General features: G+C 45.0%; 1 protein-coding gene across 4 annotated transcripts in view; it reads right to left on the reverse strand.

The window, feature by feature from the left end:
* Positions 1 to 2,238, reverse strand: part of LOC137528829 (oncostatin-M-specific receptor subunit beta-like) — a 144,731-nt gene extending 142,493 nt beyond the window's left edge. Inside the window, exons 1-2 of one of the 4 annotated variants that reach the window (XM_068250454.1) lie at positions 2,171 to 2,232; positions 2,034 to 2,090 (exon numbers count right to left, since the gene is read on the reverse strand). The gene's annotated coding sequence lies outside the window, so the exon portion shown is untranslated. The other 3 variants (XM_068250462.1, XM_068250476.1, XM_068250469.1) reach the window with 3 other exon arrangements.
* Between the last annotated feature and the right edge of the window lie 9,561 nt (positions 2,239 to 11,799).

Raw genomic sequence — 11,799 nt, forward strand, 5'->3', positions numbered from 1 at the left:
GGGGCGCTTAGGGGCGATCTATATAGCAACTGAGGCTGGGCTCTATAGACAGACCCAGCCTCTGTATGGGGATTTTATTCTCAGAACTCCGCCTCAGGTTCTCTTTAAAACAAACAAACAAAGTATTTGGCTTGAAGAATGTACTATAAACTATATGAAAGGAATACAATTATGCAATGAGTAAAAGTTTATCTCGGATCCACTTTAATAGCAACTCTGAGGGGCCATTTTCTGGAATCGTAAACCCTTCTTTGGCCTTCTTAATTGCCAATACTTAGCCTGGACATGATGAAGAGAGGCATGCCGGCTTGTTTAGCAACAAGGTTACAACTAAAGTCTTAAGCTGAGTACACACGTACGATAACGATCGTTCAAAAACGAACGATAACGACAATTGGACCGATAATCGTGCGCTCCAAATTCTCCAACGATCGTTTTTTGGGACGATAACGACCGTTATCGTTCAATCCGACCGATCCAACCCGGCGGATTTTTTCGAAAGATAATCGTTCAATCGTTGCAGTGTGTACAAAGATCGTCCGATAACGCATGTTCTTATTGCCTGTCATAACGTCACTTCCGTTTGCGCACGCATTTTTTAATCATTCGTCGCTCAGTACTTTATACTTATATCGTTCACGTGTGTACACAATCGTTCATTACGAACGATCTTTTCCGTCTAATTTGAATATCGTGTAAACGTCACGAATCGTTCGTAACGAACGATCTTTATCGGACGTATATACGAACCTTTAGGCCTCTTGCACACTGCATGCATTTCAGATTCCGATTCCGCTTTTTAATCTGTTTTTACATCCGATTCCGATTCAGATTTTTAATCTTAACTGCATGCTGCGTTTTTTGATCCGTTTTTCTGTTGAATGTATTCAAGGAAAATCGGAATCGGAATCGGAAAACGGATTTGCAGTGTGCAGGGAGCCTAATACAGTATATATTGTGTGTTGATTGTAGCATACAGCAGAAAACCGTCTGTCACCTGAGTTAAGTGAAGTGTCACTCATTTAGACCATAAGCTGCACTCCTGTAGTGTACCCTCCTCTATATTATTAACTTTTAGCCTGTATAAAGCCAGGGCCCTCCTATATTTTGTGTTAATTGTAGCATAAAGTAGAAAACCAGGCCTAACCCTTACACGACCTGATTGACGTGTACACAAGCCGGACGTTTTAAAGCACTTTATTCCACAAATTTAGGAATGTACTGTGATTACTGCCAGGGGTGTAGCTAGACTGAATAGGAGCCCCATGCAAAAATGATAGCATGGGGCCCCCTTGGTCCCTGAACCCCATGAGGGTCATGTGATCGGGAGCTGGCGAATGGCAGCAGAGAGTGTTCTGCTGTGAAGCAGCGTCTGGAAGCAGGAAAAAATTACACACACTCCTGCACATAATTTTTGTGAGCGAATACGGAGGGTTTCTTTTGCTAACTGATTCACTTGTGGTTGGGGAGAGTGATGAGGAGGAGCCACCAAAGCGTCTGGGCCCACCTGCATGGCAGAGGTTGCAGGGGTGATTGCTACTCCCATGTTTACTGCCCTTCAGAGATTAAAAAACGACTCTGCATAAACTACGTGATTTTTCACAGAACTTTTGCCATGGATCCCCCTCCAGTATGCCACTGTCTAGGTGTTAGGGCCTTTTAAACAACTTTTCCATCCGTGTTGTTGCCAGAAACAGCCCCATAGATTTTAGATTTCGCCTGGCCATTGAAGTCTATGGCGGTTCGACCGTTTGCGAAAGTTTGCAGAAGATTCGCCCAAAATGTGATGTTTGCGACATCACTAGAAATCGTATGCCTCCAGATAAAGGAATAATGTAGTCACATGCCTCCAGATAAAGGAATAAAGTAGTTGCATGCCTCCAGATAAAGGAGTCAGGTAATTACACTCCTCCAGGTAAACTAATCAAGTAGTCACATGCCTCCAGACAAAATTATTAGGTAGTCACATGTCTCTAGATGCAATAATTTGGTACACACATGCATCCAGGTAAAATAATTAAATAGTCACATACCTCCAGGTAAAATGATTAAGTTGCCAGGTGCCTCAAAATAAAAGGATTAAAAAGGAACTATAGTGAAAAGGGGAAAAAAATAAATGAAGTTAACAAACAGAGGAGAGATCAAGAAATGATTGATATTCACCACGTACAGTAATTTGTAATATTGTTTGATCCACAATCAGTATGCAGGCTACTGGCAGGCATGAAAAAAATCAGACAGCACCAACTGCCATTATACTGGTTGCTTGGCAGTTGGTAAAAGCCATTATTTCCCACAATGCAACAAGGCTCACATTGTGGGAGGGGTTTCACCACAATATCAGCCATACAGACCCCCCCTGATGATCTGTTGTTCGAGAAAAGTTAATGATTTCTCATGGCAAAAGGGGTCTAAGCTACTGATTGGGATGAAGTTCAATCCTTGGTTACAGTTCCTCTTTAAGTAGCCAGGTACCCCCCTGTACACACACGCACACCCACACAATCATACAAGGAGACACACACATGCCACAATTACTCCTTTGTCTTAATGACACATGATGTCAGCTGCAACCCCCAGAGAAATAGTTGCAGTGACTTTTAGGAGGATTGTACAGAACGGTCATAAAAACATAACCCTCTGTGACAACGTCCCTCGAATGCTTCATAAATGGAGCCATTTCTGAGCTGCCTGACACTGTATTTAATGATACAACTCTCTGTTACCTTCTACAAGGCTGCACACAGGCTCCAGCGTCATCCTGTGTATGGTTCAGTGCACACCAAAAACCTCTAGCAGATCTGCCAAACGCCAGAGGTTTTTGAAGCAGATTTCAGAGTTATTCTCTGCATGTTAAAGAGGATCTGTAACATAAAAAGATCCCCTGGGGGGTACTCACCTCGGGTGGGGGAAGCCTCCGGATCCTAATGAGGCTTCCCACGCCGTCCTCCATCCGACAGGGGTCTCGCTGCAGCCCTCCGTGGAGTCCGGGCAGCGGTGACGTCATTATTTACCTTCCTGGCTCCAGCGCAGCCGCTCTGACGGCTGTCGGCTCCGAACTACACGGAAATACCCGATCGCCGTCGGGTCTGCTCTACTGCGCAGGCGCAAGTTTCCGGCGCCTGCGCAGTAGAGCGGACCCGACTGAGATCGGGTATTTCCGTGTAGTTCGGAACGGAAAGCCTCCACAGCGCCCCCCGCTGGAGCCAGCAAAGGTAAATATTAAACTAACAGTCGGCACAGTCGCCGGCTGTTCGGAGGGCTGCGGAGAGACCCCCGTGGGACAGAGGACGGCGTGGGAAGCCTCATTAGGATCCGGAGGCTTCCCCCACCCGAGGTGAGTACCCCCCAGGGGATCTTTTTAATGTTACAGAGTCTCTTTAAGGGCCCTTTTCCACTAGCGACAATTGTGATGCTGAATCGCAAAATTGCAAAAAGCTAGTGATTTTAAAATCGCTAAAGTTTGCTTTTTAACATATGAATCGCAGTAAGTAATTTCCACTACCGCGATTCGTTTTTGACTCAAGCGCGATCGTGCCGCGGAGCGATTTTTGCCGCGATTTTGCTATGCAGTGCATTGCATAGCAAAATCGCGATCGCAAACGCCGGGAAATCGCCGGGAAATTTTGTACTTTTGCTGAATCGCAATCGCTAGCTTTTAGCTAGCGATTGCTATTGGAAAGGGCCCTTAGGCCCAGTGCACACCGAGCGGATCCGCCGGCCGCATCCACCTGAAAATCCGCTTGGCTAATGTAATTGAATGGGCTGGTGCACACCGGTGGTTTGAGGTTTTTAGCAAACCGCAAACATGCCTCTTGCTGCACATTTGCGGTTTGCTAAAAACCTCAAACCGCCGGTGTGCACCAGCCCATTCAATTACATTAGCCAAGCAGATGCTCAGGCGGATGTGGGCGGCGGATCGCATCCAAATCCGCTCGGTGTGCACTGGCCCAAATGTCTGTCATCCGCACCCAAAACCGATAGCGTTTTGTGGATCTGCTAGCGGTTTTGGTGTGCACTGGGCCTTAGGGCTTTTTCACACAAGAGCCCTTTTTACGCGTTTTAATGCAAGGTCTATACTTTGCGTTAACCAAGGTAAAAGGAAAGTCCATAGACTTTCCTTTTACCTTTCACACCCGACGCTGCGTTTCGATACGTTGCGATACGACGCATCCCGGCGCAGTTTATTGTCGGGAATCGCCGTTTCCCCTTTGGGTTAATTAACTACAACCGCCGCTACTCAGCGTCGCTCCGGAGTTTCCTGACGACACGCCGCAACACGTACAGAAGCCGTTCTCCTGCACGTTTCTGATGTGTAACGGGCCTTATAGACGTTTTTTAAACATGCCTTGCGCTTTTTGGAGCGTTTTTGTGTAGCAGATTACAAATATTGTTAAAGTACAGCTGTTACTAAACAGCTTCTGTAGCAAAATCGCCTGGAAAACAGCTCTGATCTAGCGTTTTTCAGAGCGGTTTTCCACTTTCCTAAACTTTAGCATTGAGGCAGAACAGCCTCAGAAATCTAAAAACTGCAGCAGCCCCCGAGTTTGCGTTTGTGGAAAAAACGAGCCGCTCTGGTGTGCACCATCCCATTCACTTTCATTAGCCAAGCGGTTTTTCCCCTGCAAGCATTTTAAAAAACGCTTCAGAACTGCTCTGGTGTGCACCAGCCCTGGCTGTGTAGGTGTGGCTGCAGTCTTGCCTCATATAGAGCTGCCCTGGGAATTTCCACCTGCTGCACATTTCCTTTAGTTCTGTTATGGAACTCCAGCTGAGCTGCTGCTGAAACAAAGGGCCCGTTCACACTGCACGCGTTTCCATATGCGTTTTGGAAACGCGTGCGGGGGGGCCGACACGCAGGACATCAGACATTGCATAGAGTGCAATGTCTGATGTTCACACAGCATGCGTTCCGGACCTGTGCGGTCCGGGAACGCATGCTGCACGCAGATTTTACAAAAACGCGCGGCTGTCCCATTCACTTTTCAGTGATGGGATCAGCCACGCAACGCATACGAACGCGGATGGCGTGCGTTCGTACGCAATGCGGTCCGCATGCGTTGCGGTCCGCACTTTGTAGTCTGAACGGGCCCTAAGGCCCAGTGCACACCAAAACCGCTAGCAGATCCGCAATACGCTAGCGGTTTTGGGAGCTGATTTCAGAGCGATTCTAGGTATGTTTAGAGAGGTTTTCTAAACATACCTAGCGGTTTTGGGTGCGTTTTTGTGTAGCAGATTACACATATTGTTACAGTAAAAGCTGTTACTGAACAGCTACTGTAACAAAAATGCCTGGCAAACCGCTCTGATTTAGCGTTTTTCAGAGCGGTTTGCGGTTTCCTATACTTTACATTGAGAACGAAACGCTTCCGAAAACCGCAAACGCGCAGCAGGATGCGCGTTTGCGGCTTGGCAAAAACCGAAAACCGCCGGTGTGCACCATCCCATTGCAATATATTAGACAAGCGTTTTTAGAGGCGGATGCGGCCGGCGGATCGCTCCAAAAACCGCTCGGTGTGCACTGGGCCTTAGAAGTAAAAGCGGTGAAATGAAAACTATTGTAGTTACAAAAACAATCGTAATCCTGAAAAATGTATGTATGGTTGAAATTATACAAAATGTTGCATAATGTTTTGTGATTACAATATTTCCATTACAATCGTAATTTCATGACATTTCGCTAATTCGTAATTAGCACCTTATGATCATCACTAGTGTTTACCATCTTGACCTTATTAAAGGGGCACTATGGCGAAAAAATTGTAACATTGTAAAATTGTAACAATTGTAACAAAATATGTGCAAACATTCAAATAAGAAGTACGAATTTTCCAGACTAAAATGAGCCATAAATTACTTTTCTCCTATGTTGCTGTCACTTACAGTAGGTAGTAGAAATCTGACAGAACCGACAGGTTTTGGACTGGTCCATCTCTTCATGGGGTATTCTCAGGGATTATATTTATTTTCAAAAGCACTTAAGGCTGGTCCACACCGAGCGGCTTTTTCAGCGTTTCTGCAGCCGCTTGCGGCTGCGGATACGCTTGGTCAATGTATCTCAATGGGGTGGTTCACACCAGAGCGGGAGGCGTTTTGCAGAAACGCATACTCCCGGGGTGAGGCATTTTTTGGATTGCGGATGCGTTTCTGCCTCAATGTTAAGTATAGGAAAAACGCAAACCGCTCTGAAAAACGCCTGTTCAGAGCGGTTTTGCTGGCGGTTTTGTTACAGAAGCTGTTCAGTAAGGCCTCGTTCAGACTATACGCGCTGCCGTGCACATTTTGGCAGCGCGTATAGTGTGCGACACGCAAGAACGGTAGAAGGGCATAGACAGCCCTTCTACCGTTCCCATCATATGCGCTGCGTGGCAGCGCGATTGCGCTATCGCGTGCTGTACGCATTTTTGGGAATCGCAGCGCAGATCCCATTCATTGTAATGAATGGGATCTGCAGCGCAGCGCATAGGAGCGCAGATGGCGTGCGATCGGACGCGTTGCGTTCCAATCGCACAGCCATCTGCGCTAATGATGTGAACGAGGCCTAACAGCTTTACTGTAACAATACATGAAATCTACTACACCAAAACCGCTACACAAAACCGCAAAACGCTACAGAAAAAGAAGAAAAAGCGTTTCAAAATCTGCTAGCATTTTGCGGATCTGCTAGCGGTTTTTGGTGTGCACCAGGCCTTAGTGAATGGCAGTTGCTCTGTCCAACTGCCAAAAAACTGTGTAGCGAGCAGGGAAGCTGGCCAGCATCATTGTTTAAATCCTTTTTAGGGAATATATTTATAAAGAATAAAAGCCTTGCTGAGAATCCCCCATGAAGAGATGGACTATTCCAAAACCTGGCACTGCTGTCAGATTTCTACCTACTGTAAGCGACAGCAACATAGGAGAAAAGTAATTTATCGCTCATTTTATGTTTGCACATATTTTAAATGTACAATTTTTCACGGAAGTGCCCCTTTAATGTAATTTGTCTTCTTAAAGGGAAGGTTCAGGGAGGGTGGGTTAAAAATAAAAATCAAATTCCACTTACCTGGGGCTTCCTCCAGCCCGTGGCAGGCAGGAGGTGCCCTCGCCGCCGCTCCGCAGGCTCCCGGTGGTCTCCGGTGGCGCGCCCGACCTGGCCAGGCCGGCTGCCAGGTCGGGCTCTTCTGCGCTCCAAGGCCCGGAACTTCTGCGTCCCACGCCGGCGCTCTGACGTCATCGGACGTCCTCCGGGCTCTACTGCGCATGCGCAGAACTACTGCGCATGCGCAGTAGAGCACGGAGGACGTCCGATGACGTCAGAGCGCCGGCGTGGGACGCAGAAGTTCTGGGCCTTGGAGCGCAGAAGAGCCCGACCTGGCAGCCGGCCTGGCCAGGTCGGGCGCGCCACCGGAGACCACCGGGAGCCTGCGGAGCGGCGGCGAGGGCACCTCCTGCCTGCCACGGGCTGGAGGAAGCCCCAGGTAAGTGGAATTTGATTTTTATTTTTAACTCACCCTCCCTGAACCTTCCCTTTAAAACAGAAGGTACTTGCGATAATTCAGCTTTAACTGAACATTTGTGGCTACCCACAATGCACCACTGCTGAATATGCAAATTATATTTTTATGCCCCAGAAGCCAGCCTTACATCCAGAACCACTGGTGTATAGCAAGCCTATAGCTTTACATTTTACAGAGCCACACCAACCCCACATGCAGACAGCCTGTTTTGGACTTTTGGTCCTCCTCAGTGCATGGCAGGAATTTATATTGCTCTATGGGATAGGGCTTCTACCAGTACAACAGAGTAATCAAGCAGCTCGGGGTGACCTAAACCCTATACTTTACTAGTGGTTTGGGTCACCCCAAGCTGCTTGGTTACTCTGTATTATTTTTAATTTCTAAAAAATACTGAAATCTGTTCTAATATTGAGCGGGATGAAGTTGCAAAGAGGTAGATGATCCCTTTCAGGTGATCGTTTACTCCATCTGATAGTGTATGCTATGGCATTACTAGCACTGCAATACAATATAATGCAATACGCCAGTATTTACACATAATTCCCTGAGTACAGGGTGTGGGGTTGTTGCAGCAAACAGTATGTGTCAGCATTCTAGGATTTCTCGTTAACCACTTAATACAACATAATCCAGTGACAGCTTTACGGTGAATTGCAACATGTAAAACGTGTAGAAGGCAGCATTTTACTGCAAGTTCATATTACTGAGAGCTTAGAAACACGTTTCTCATGGATCTCTCAATGCTAGATTAGATAATAACAGAATACATGTCGGCTGCTGATATAAACAAATCATCATTCTGTAAAGCTGCAGCGCCATTGAATATTATCCCATGGAACTGCATCCCAAGCTATGCTATTTGATTCACAGTGTATGTTTTTTTATTGATTAATGCACTTGAACTTTGGTCAAGCTATTCAGGTGTACTCCGCTTTATTATTAATAATAATAATAATAATTTAATGCTATGCATTGCCCTGCCACTTTTAAAGGATACCCAAAGTGACATGTGACATGATGAGATAGACATGGGTATGTACAGTGCCTAGGACACTAATAACTATGCTGTGTTCCTTTTTTTCTTTCTCTGCCTGAAAGAGTTAAACATCAGGTATGTAAATGGCAGTTCCTGTCTGGGTCAGACTACAGTAAGACCCTCACTGCTAAGAACTTACACTTATAAAACACTTTTGTAGCGGAAAATGGCTTCTGAGAGCAGGAAAGAAATAAAAAGGGTCAATAGTTCATAGATTTTAGCTCTGGCATACTTCAATGAATGTGACATTGAGCAAAAGCAATAAAACAGTAAAAACTTGAAAAGTAGATTTAAATATAAAATAAATCTGTGGAATATCTTAAAAGGTCATTTTTAGGAGAAGGAAGATAGATACAATTGTTCATTTCATTCGTTTATTTTCACCTCGGGTGTCCTTTAACTTTGTTATTTTAAATGTACCCGAGGTGAAAATAAACTGATGAGATAAACAATTATATTTATTCTCCTACTCCTAAAAAACAACAACAAAAAATAACTTTTTTTTAGATATTTATTTATTGTATTTATAAAGCGCCAACATATTACGCAACGCTGGACAATAAATAGGGATACAGACAATATTTAGGGGTGACATACAGCAATATGAGAATACAGGAATACAAGAAAACCAGACCACGCAGCACAGTACGGGCTTGATTCACAAAGCGGTGCTAACCTACTTAGCACATCTAAAGTCTTTAGACGTGCTAACCAGGGTGCTAAGTAGGTTAGCACCAAATTATCTGATTCAGAAATTCGGTGCTAACCTACTTAGCACCTTGGTTAGCACGTCTAAAGACTTTAGATGTGCTAAGTAGGTTAGCACCGCTTTGTGAATCAAGCCCATTGAGTACAAGGTAATGCTTAGTCAGTCACTGGATGAGAGCATGGAGATTAGGCAAGTTAGGTTCACTCAGATGCATAGCATGGGTTCCCAGTAATGGAGGTGCATGATCAGGTAGGACACAAAAGTAGGAGGACCCTGCCCAAAGGCTTACAATCTAAAGGGAGAGGTAGGGACACGAGAGGTAGGAGACCAGAGTTCAGCTGTGGGTTTTATTTTAAATTTAAACATTTATAAAGAAGGTTGAATGTTTTTCTGTCTCTAATATGTGGCAGCCTATTAAGTGTCCCAGAGTTAGAAAAAGGTCAATAGTTCATGTTTTGTACAGTATCTCTCCCTGCTCTCAGAAGTTGTATTCTACCAGGAAATGTAACTGGCTTATCAGTGATGTTTACTATATTCCTGATAGGGTACTGACAAGACAGAAGCTGTTGTTTCCATGCCTAGAAATTAACTCTTTCAGGCAGCAAAATAAAACAAGTAAAAAGCCTGGATATTAATATGTTTCGTACTGTAGATACACATTTAAGTCATCATGTCAGGAGCACATTAACTTATTTGTGGTTGTTCAATAAAGATATTGTTTTGATACTCATTATATACCACTTTGGTGCGGTTCCATTGAGGCTTAGCTTTGTTGTTCCTCCCCATGTATACTATTTGCCATTCTGCACACTCTGTGCATATTTATTTACATTTATTTGTATTTAGAGTGACTATGATATTTATCTATATCATTTAGATGGTGCTTGTCCAATCTGTTTTTTGGCAGCATCACTAGGCCAATGTAATGCTGAAATAGATTGGGAATTGGCCTCTCCAATCAGTTAAGATCAGAGAAAGATCTGTCTCTTGGTCGATCGGCTTGCCAAAATCGCTAGATGTATGGGCACCTTTATACAGTTGTACCAAACTTACTTATAACTTTCACATTTTCATTTCTTTCATTAAAAGGATTCGAATTCAGTACTTTATCTCTGCAGTCAGAGAGGTTGGACTGCAGTGGCAGCTCTCCTGAAAACTAATTAGATGTCATAATACTTCTGTGTGGCTTTTGAAACATACTGTATATGTTTAGCAGGATAGTGATATCGTTTTTCTGAGTAGGAGATGTATAAACAGCAGCCATGTCAGTGTCACCGCAAACCTGGTTCAAACTGCAAACCTGGATTTTCAACCCATAAAGTGTACATGAAGTAAAATAAAATATTGAAATTAGATAATTAGCTCAATAGTAGAAAGCCTTTGGAAAGTCCAGAAGCTTTGTGGACCCTCCTACTGACCACCATTTCAGTGTGGGGTCCCTCTAAACATACTTAACAAAAGCTTGTTGAATATGCTCCTCGATTTTGTGCTCCCGCTGTGTACGAGCTCATGCCAACCGGGCATATGGGCGTGAGACGCTTGTATGGGGCGCCGCCACCGAGTATATTCAGAATGCCGTGCAGTCACATTATTGTGTAATCACGTGACATCGGGCTGTGCAAGAAAGAAAAGTAGCATGTCTTCTGCTATCTCTCCTGCTTTCATACACTGCCTTCTAGTGGTGAAAGCTTCTACATTGTCTACTTCCCAATTGCTATAGTTCTACTTTAGCTTGAACATAATACAGTAGGGTCTAGTTTATCTGGCACTGACAGGGATCGGCTTATGCCAGATAAGTGTGCTTTCTGGTTGCTTGAGACTTAATGTTAAAAATAGGCCATGCTAATACAGTTCTGTCCCTCACTCTATATACATGCCATGAACTCTGTATTACATGTTAAAATACAGTAAGTTGTTTGGTCAGTTGTTTGATGCCTTTTTAAAGATTGGATATGTCCACAATAAAGAATCTGTGACTTCGAACGGACATTGTGCGGGCAACTTTCTTTCCCTGATTTACTATTGGATTGGCAATCCTTTCCCAGGCACTGTCCCTACTGGAGTTGAGCGGTCTCCACACTACATCTTCTCTAAAATACAGCAATTGAAAGAATATTAACCCTAGGGGAGCCATGGGACCCAGTCTTTCAGCACATCAGACCCCACAACCAGCCTAAGAAGTTGGCTTTCACCACTGGGAGTACTTTCGGGGAATTTGCACTGGTTGGTTGAGTGTGAGGAAACGCGGTAAAGCCGCCGCTAGTACTCAGAGTAAGGCGGCTGATTCCGCGTTCAACATGGCAGCTGGAACGCAGTCAGAGCGCGGAGAAACCGCCGCATGCCCAGACAACAGGGTGGCGGATTCCGCGTCCGACGCGGCAGGTTGCATGCATAGGCTTACTCCTATCAGTAATGCTGAATGCAGAGAAAACGCCGCACGCACAGACAGCAGTGCGGCGGATTCCGCATCCAACACAGCAGAAACATTACAACACATGTCTGGTGTGGCTGGGACTGATAGTCCACACTGGTTCAGGAGGACGCGCATGCGCGCAGAG

The sequence above is a fragment of the Hyperolius riggenbachi genome, chromosome 1 (genome assembly GCF_040937935.1).
Source record: "Hyperolius riggenbachi isolate aHypRig1 chromosome 1, aHypRig1.pri, whole genome shotgun sequence".
Classification (NCBI taxonomy): Eukaryota; Metazoa; Chordata; class Amphibia; order Anura; family Hyperoliidae; genus Hyperolius; species Hyperolius riggenbachi.